This window comes from Coregonus clupeaformis, unplaced genomic scaffold (genome assembly GCF_020615455.1).
Source record: "Coregonus clupeaformis isolate EN_2021a unplaced genomic scaffold, ASM2061545v1 scaf0825, whole genome shotgun sequence".
Classification (NCBI taxonomy): domain Eukaryota; kingdom Metazoa; phylum Chordata; class Actinopteri; order Salmoniformes; family Salmonidae; genus Coregonus; species Coregonus clupeaformis.
Window position 1 is genome coordinate 205,001 of NW_025534280.1, and position 7,500 is coordinate 212,500.

General features: G+C 51.9%; 1 pseudogene; it reads right to left on the minus strand.

The window, feature by feature from the left end:
- Positions 1 to 7,500, minus strand: part of LOC123481336 — a 45,729-nt pseudogene that overhangs the window by 32,348 nt on the left and 5,881 nt on the right.

Consider the following 7,500-nt stretch of genomic DNA (forward strand, 5'->3'; position numbering starts at 1 on the left):
AGACCAGATCTATAGGGAGAGAGGAGCCACCACACACAGACCCCAGACCAGATCTATAGGGAGAGAGGAGCCGCCACACACAGACCCCAGACCAGATCTATAGGGAGAGAGGAGCCACCACACACAGACCCCAGACCAGATCTATAGGGAGAGAGGAGCCACCACACACAGACCCCCAGACCAGATCTATAGGGAGAGAGGAGCCACCACACACACACGTGTCAATTACAATCACACCCCCCCATCAACATCCTCATCTGCCAGGTTAATGTCCAGAGGAGAGGAGAGGAGAGGAGAGGAGAGGAGAGGAGAGGAGAGGAGAGGGAGAGGAGAGAGAGAGGAGAGGAGAGAGAGAGAGGAGAGGAGAGGAGAGGAGAGGAGAGGAGGGAGGGGAGAGGAGAGGAGAGGAGAGGAGAGGAGGGAGAGGAGAGGAGAGAGAGGAGAGGGAGAGGGAGAGGGAGGGAGAGGAGAGGAGAGGAGAGGAGAGGAGATCAGATCAGACCAGAGCAGAAGAGAAGAGAACAGGTGGTCTGGTCAGTAATAACAGTGATGTTAACCAGGTGGTCTGGTCAGTAATAACAGTGATGTTAACCAGGGGTCTGGTCAGTAATAACAGTGATGTTAACCAGGTGGTCTGGTCAGTAATAACAGTGATGTTAACCAGGTGGTCTGGTCAGTAATAACAGTGATGTTAACCAGGTGGTCTGGTCAGTAGTAACAGTGATGTTAACCACGGGTCTGGTCCGTAGTAACAGTGATGTTAACCAGGGGTCTGGTCGGTAGTAACAGTGATGTTAACCAGGGGTCTGGTCAGTAGTAACAGTGATGTTAACCAGGGGTCTGGTCCGTAGTAACAGTGATGTTAACCAGGGGTCTGGTCCGTAGTAACAGTGATGTTAACCAGGGGTCTGGTCCGTAGTAACAGTGATGTTAACCAGGGGTCTGGTCAGTAATAACAGTGATGTTAACCAGGGGTCTGGTCCGTAGTAACAGTGATGTTAACCAGGGGTCTGGTCAGTAATAACAGTGATGTTAACCAGGTGGTCTGGTCAGTAGTAACAGTGATGTTAACCAGGTGGTCTGGTCAGTAGTAACAGTGATGTTAACCAGGGGGTCTGGTCAGTAATAACAGTGATGTTAACCAGGGGTCTGGTCAGTAATAACAGTGATGTTAACCAGGTGGTCTGGTCAGTAGTAACAGTGATGTTAACCAGGTGGTCTGGTCAGTAGTAACAGTGATGTTAACCAGGTGGTCTGGTCAGTAATAACAGTGATGTTAACCAGGTGGTCTGGTCAGTAATAACAGTGATGTTAACCAGGGGTCTGGTCAGTAATAACAGTGATGTTAACCAGGTGGTCTGGTCAGTAATAACAGTGATGTTAACCAGGTGGTCTGGTCAGTACTCACCAGTCTGGTCCGTAGTAACAGTGATGTTAGCCAGGGGCCTGGTGTTCTGGCCCAGCCCAGACACTCCATTGACAGTCTCTACGTGGAAGGTGTAGTTGGCGTGGGGGCGCCAAATCCAGAACGGCCACGGAGGTCCCGGTGAGCCCAGGGGGCCTGGTACGAAGCGCAGGGTCGGCCTCACACGGCTCACAGTCCTCCCCGCCACCGGGAGGCGCCACTGCCACCCCTGCCGCAGCGATGGCACACGATGTTATAGGTGAGGTCCTTCCTGCCACCGCTGTCGCTTGGCGGAGACCAGGTGAGGAACAGAGCCGTCTCGTTAATGAGAGAGATCAGGTTCCTGGGGGCCGATGGAGGGCCTGGAGAGAGAAAGAGGAGGGAAGGAGGGAGGGAGGGGGAGGGAGGGAGGGAGAGAGGGAGGGAGGGAGGGAGGGAGAGAGGGAGAGAGGGAGGGAGGGAGAGGGGAGAGGGGAGAGAGGGAGAGAGGGAGGGAGGGAGGGAGGGAGAGAGGGAGGGAGGGAGGGAGGAGGGAGAGAGGGAGAGAGGGAGGGAGGGAGAGGGAGGGAGGGAGGGAGGGAGGGAGGGAGGGAGGGAGGGAGGGAGGGAGAGGGAGGGAGGGAGGGAGGGAGGGGAGGGAGGAGGGGAGCGGGAGAGAGGGAGGGAGGGAGGGAGAGGGAGAGAGACCAGATATACACCCCACCATCTGTGAACAGACTTCATGTCATCTCCCTTGTTAATGAAACCACCACTACTGAAGTATTTTCTAAACCCCAAACCACAACCTGCTCCCTTGACCCCATACTCACTGCCTTAGTTAAAGCATGCCTCCTGTTCTCTGCCCCCTGGTGGTCAAGATTGTAAAATGTATCCCTCACATCTGGCATCGTTCCTACTTCTTTGAAAACAGCGGCCATAACTCCCATACTGAAGAAACAGGGCCTGGACCCTGAGATCTTCCCCAACTACAGGCCTACCTCAAACCTCCCCTTCCTCCCCAACTACAGGCCTACCTCAAACCTCCCTTCCTCACCAACTACAGGCCTACCTCAAACCTCCCTTCCTCACCAACTACAGGCCTACCTCAAACCTCCCCTTCCTCACCAACTACAGGCCTACCTCAAACCTCCCCAACTACAGGCCTACCTCAAACCTCCCCTTCTCACCAACTACAGGCCTACCTCAAACCTCCCCTTCCTCACCAACTACAGGCCTACCCTCAAACCTCACCTTCCTCACCAACTACAGGCCTACCTCAAACCTCCCTTCCTCACCAAACCTCCCCTTCCTCCCCCAACTACAGGCCTACCTCAAACCTCCCCCTTCCTCACCAACTACAGGCCTACCTCAAACCTCCCCTTCCTCACCAACTACAGGCCTACCTCAAACCTCCCCTTCCTCACCAAACCTCCCCTTCCTCCCCAACTACAGGCCTACCTCAAACCTCCCCTTCCTCCCCAACTACAGGCCTACCTCAAACCTCACCTTCCTCACCAACTACAGGCCTACCTCAAACCTCCCCTTCCTCACCAACTACAGGCCTACCTCAAACCTCCCCTTCCTCCTCAAACCTCCCCTTCCTCCCCAACTACAGGCCTACCTCAAACCTCCCCAACTACAGGCCTACCTCAAACCTCCCCAACTACAGGCCTACCTCAAACCTCCCCTTCCTCCCCAACTACAGGCCTACCTCAAACCTCCCCTTCCTCACCAACTACAGGCCTACCTCAAACCTCCCCTTCCTCACCAACTACAGGCCTACCTCAAACCTCTCCTTCCTCCCCAACTACAGGCCTACCTCAAACCTCCCCTTCCTCACCAACTACAGGCCTACCTCAAACCTCCCCAACTACAGGCCTACCTCAAACCTCCCCTTCCTCACCAACTACAGGTCTACTGCAAACCTCCCCTTCCTCACCAACTACAGGCCTACCTCAAACCTCCCCCTTCCTCACCAACTACAGGTCTACACGCAAACCTCCCCTTCCTCACCAACTACAGGCCTACCTCAAACCTCCCCTTCCTCACCAACTACAGGCCTACCTCAAACCTCCCCTTCCTCACCAACTACAGGCCTACCTAAAACCTCCCCTTCCTCACCAACTACAGGCCTACCTCAAACCTCCCCTTCCTCCCCAACTACAGGTCTTCCTCAAACCTCCCCTTCCTCACCAACTACAGGCCCACCTCAAACCTCCCCTTCCTCACCAACTACAGGCCTACCTCTAACCTCCCCTTCCTCCCCAACTACAGGCCTACCTCAAACCTCCCCAACTACAGGCCTACCTCAAACCTCCCCTTCCTCACCAACTACAGGCCTACCTCAAACCTCCCCTTCCTCACCAACTACAGGCCTACCTCAAACCTCCCCAACTACAGGCCTACCTCAAACCTCCCCTTCCTCACCAACTACAGGCCTACCTCAAACCTCCCCTACCTCCCCAACTACAGGCCTACCTCAAACCTCCCCTTCCTCCCCCAACTACAGGCCTACCTCAAACCTCCCCTTCCTCCCCAACTACAGGCCTACCTCAAACCTCCCCAACTACAGGCCTACCTCAAACCTCCCCTTCCTCACCAACTACAGGCCTACCTCAAACCTCCCCTTCCTCACCAACTACAGGCCTACCTCAAACCTCCCCTTCCTCACCAACTACAGGCCTACCTCAAACCTCCCCTTCCTCACCAACTACAGGCCTACCTCAAACCTCCCCTTCCTCACCAAACCTCCCCTTCCTCACCAACTACAGGCCTACCTCAAACCTCCCCTTCCTCACCAACTACAGGCCTACCTCAAACCTCCCCTTCCTCCCCAACTACAGGCCTACCTCAAACCTCCCCTTCCTCCCCAACTACAGTCCCTGTATCACAAGGTGTCCCACAAAGCTCAGGTCATTCATATCTATCTGATAGACAACAGCCTTCCCCAGTCCCTGTATCACAAGGTGTCCCACAAGGCTCAGTGTTGGGTCCATTACTGTTTAGTATTTACATGCTACCCCTTGGTCAGATCCTCCGTCAATTTGGACTCAGATTTCACTGTTATGCTCACATCCACATCCAGACCCACTCTGCCACTCCCTCTTTTATTCTCAGGGGTTAGATCAACTTTAATAGCGCAGATAGATTGTACCTTCCATCAACGTAATTGTCTGCATCATTGACACTACCGGTCAAAAAGTTTTAGAACACCTATTCATTGATGTCACGGTTTCGGCCGAGGCTGCCTCTCTCCCTTGTTCGGGCAGGCTCTGGCGTTCGGTCGTCTCCGAATTCTAGCTGCCACCGCTAGATGTTTCATGTTCGTTTGCTTTTGTCTGTTTGTTTACACACCTGTTTCTGTTTTGACGTAATTAGTGTCCTATAAGTTTCTCGTTGTGTTTGTCTAGTGTTGTGTGTGATTGTTTCGTGTCAGGTGTTTGTGCGTAACCTGTGTTTTCGGTACGCCAGTTCTATTAGCTTCCTCCTCGGTTGAGGAGAGTTTTTGCGCTCTGTATTTTGTGTGCTCGTGTGTGACGCCTGTGTGCGTCTGTTTGGCCTCAGGCCGCCTTTTGGATTATTTTGCTCAAGTAAAGTCTTGTTGGACTGTACATCTGCTTCTGCGCCTGATTCCACACCACACCATTTCAACACCCTTGACAATTGAAGGGTTTTTCTTTATTTTTTACTATTTTCTACATTGTAGAATAATAGTGAAGACATCAAAACTATGAAATAAAACATATGGAATCATGTAGTAACCACAAAAGTGTAAAAAAAATCAAAATATATTTTATATTTGAGATTCTTCAAATAGCCACCCTTTGCCTTGATGACAGCTTTGCACACTCTTGGCATTCTCTCAACCAGCTTCACGAGGTAGTCTCCTGGAATGCATTTTAATTAACAGGTGTGCCTTCTTAAAAGTTAATTTGTAGAATTTCTTTCTTTCTTAATGCGTTTGAGACAATCAGTTGTGTTGTGACAAGGTATACAGAAGATAGCCCTATTTGGTAAAAGACCAAGTCCATATTATGGCAAGAACAGCTCAAATAAGCAAAGAGAAACGACAGTCCATCATTACTTTAAGACAAGAACTTTGAAAGTTTCTTCAAGTACAGTCGCAAACACCATCAAGCGCTATGATGAAACTGGCTCTAATGAGGACCGCCACAGGAATGGAAGACCCAGAGTTACCTCTGCTGCAGAGGATAAGTTCATTAGAGTTACCAGCCTCAGAAATTGCAGCCCAAATAAATGCTTCACAGAGTTCAAGTAACAGACACATCTCAACATCAACTGTTCAGAGGGAGACTGTGTGAATCAAGCCTTCATGGTCGAATTGCTGCAAAGAAACCACTACTAAAGGACACCAATAATAAGAAGAGACTTGCTTGGGCCAAGAAACACGAGAAATGGACATTAGACCGGTGGAAATTTGTCCTTTGGTCTGGAGTCCAAATTGGAGATTTTTGGTTCCAACCGCCGTGTCTTTGTGAGACGCAGAGTAGGTGAACGGATGATCTCCGCATGTGTGGTTCCCACCGTGAAGCTTGGAGGAGGAGGTGTGATGGTGTGGGGACTGCACTTGAAGAAACACAGACAGTGTCACCAGTCTGTGATTTATTTAGAATTCAAGGCACACTTAACCAGCATGGCTACCACAGCATTTTGCAGCGATACGCCATCCCATCTGGTTTGCGCTTAGTGGGACTAACATTTGTTTTTCAACAGGACAATGACCCAACACACCTCCAGGCTGTGTAAGGGCTATTTGACCAAGAAGGAGAGTGATGGAGTGCTGCATCAGATGACCTGGCCTCCACAATCCCCGGACCTCAACCGAATTGAGATGGTTTGGGATGTGTTGGACCGCAGAGTGAAGGAAAAGCAGCCAACAAGTGCTCAGCATATGTGGGATCTCCTTCAAGACTGTTGGAAAAGCATTCCTCATGAAGCTGGTTGAGAGAATGCCAAGAGTGTGCAAAGCTGTCATCAAGGCAAAGGGTGGCTACTTTGAAGAATCTCAAATATAAAATATATATTCTGGTTTGTTTAACACTTTTTTGGTTACTACATGATTCCATATTTGTTATTTCATAGTTTTGATGGTTAGTCTGTCATCATGTTTATATAATTACTTATTTTATAGCTGTGTAATAATGACTTTGGTTGTCGTGAAAAGAGCTTCAAATAAAATGTATTATTATGATGATTATTATTCTCCACCAGGATGTAGTAGTTATTAGTTACCCACATCGCTTCTACCCTTTCTCCCTCCCACCCCCTCCCCCTCTACCTCCCTCTCTACCTCTCCCTCCCCCTCTCCCTCTACCTCCCCTCTCCCTCCCCCTCTCCCTCCCACCCTCCCCCTCTCTACTCTCCCACCCCCTCTCCCTCTACCTCCCTCCCCCTCTCCCTCCCCTCTCTCTCTCCCTCCCCTCCCCCTCTCCCTCTCCTCTCCCTCTCCTCTCCCTCCCCTCTCCTCTCCCTCTCCCTCTACCTCCCCTCCCCTCCCCCTCTCCCTCCCCTGTTCTGAGCCAGTTGTGACATGACTAGCTCTTCCCTCTCCCTCTACCTCCCCCTCTACCTCCCGTCCCCTCTCCCTCTCCCTCCCACCCCTCCCCCCTCTCTACCTCTCCCACCCCCTCTCCCTCTACCTCCCCCTCCCCTCCCCCTCTCCCTCCCCTCTCCCTCCCCCTCTACCTCTCCCTCTCCCTCTACCCATACACAAAAATGTATGCACGCATGACTGTAAGTCGCTTTGGATAAAAGCGTCTGCTAAATGGCATATTATTATATTATTATGTATTACCTCCCTCTCTCCCTCCCTCCCTCCTCCCTCTCCCTCTCCCTCCCCCTCTCCCTCTCCCTCCCCCTCAACTTTCCCCCTTCCCCCTCCATCTCCCCTGTTCTGAGCCAGGTGTGACATGACTAGCTCTCCCCCTCTCCCTCTCCCTCCCCCGTTCTGAGCCAGGTGTGACATGACTAGCTCTCTCCCTCCCCCTCTCCCTCCCCTCTCCCTCTCCCTCCCTCCCCTGTTCTGAGCCAGGTGTGACATGACTAGCTCTCTCCCTCCCCCCTCTCTCCCCCTCTCCCTCTCCCTCCTCCCTGTT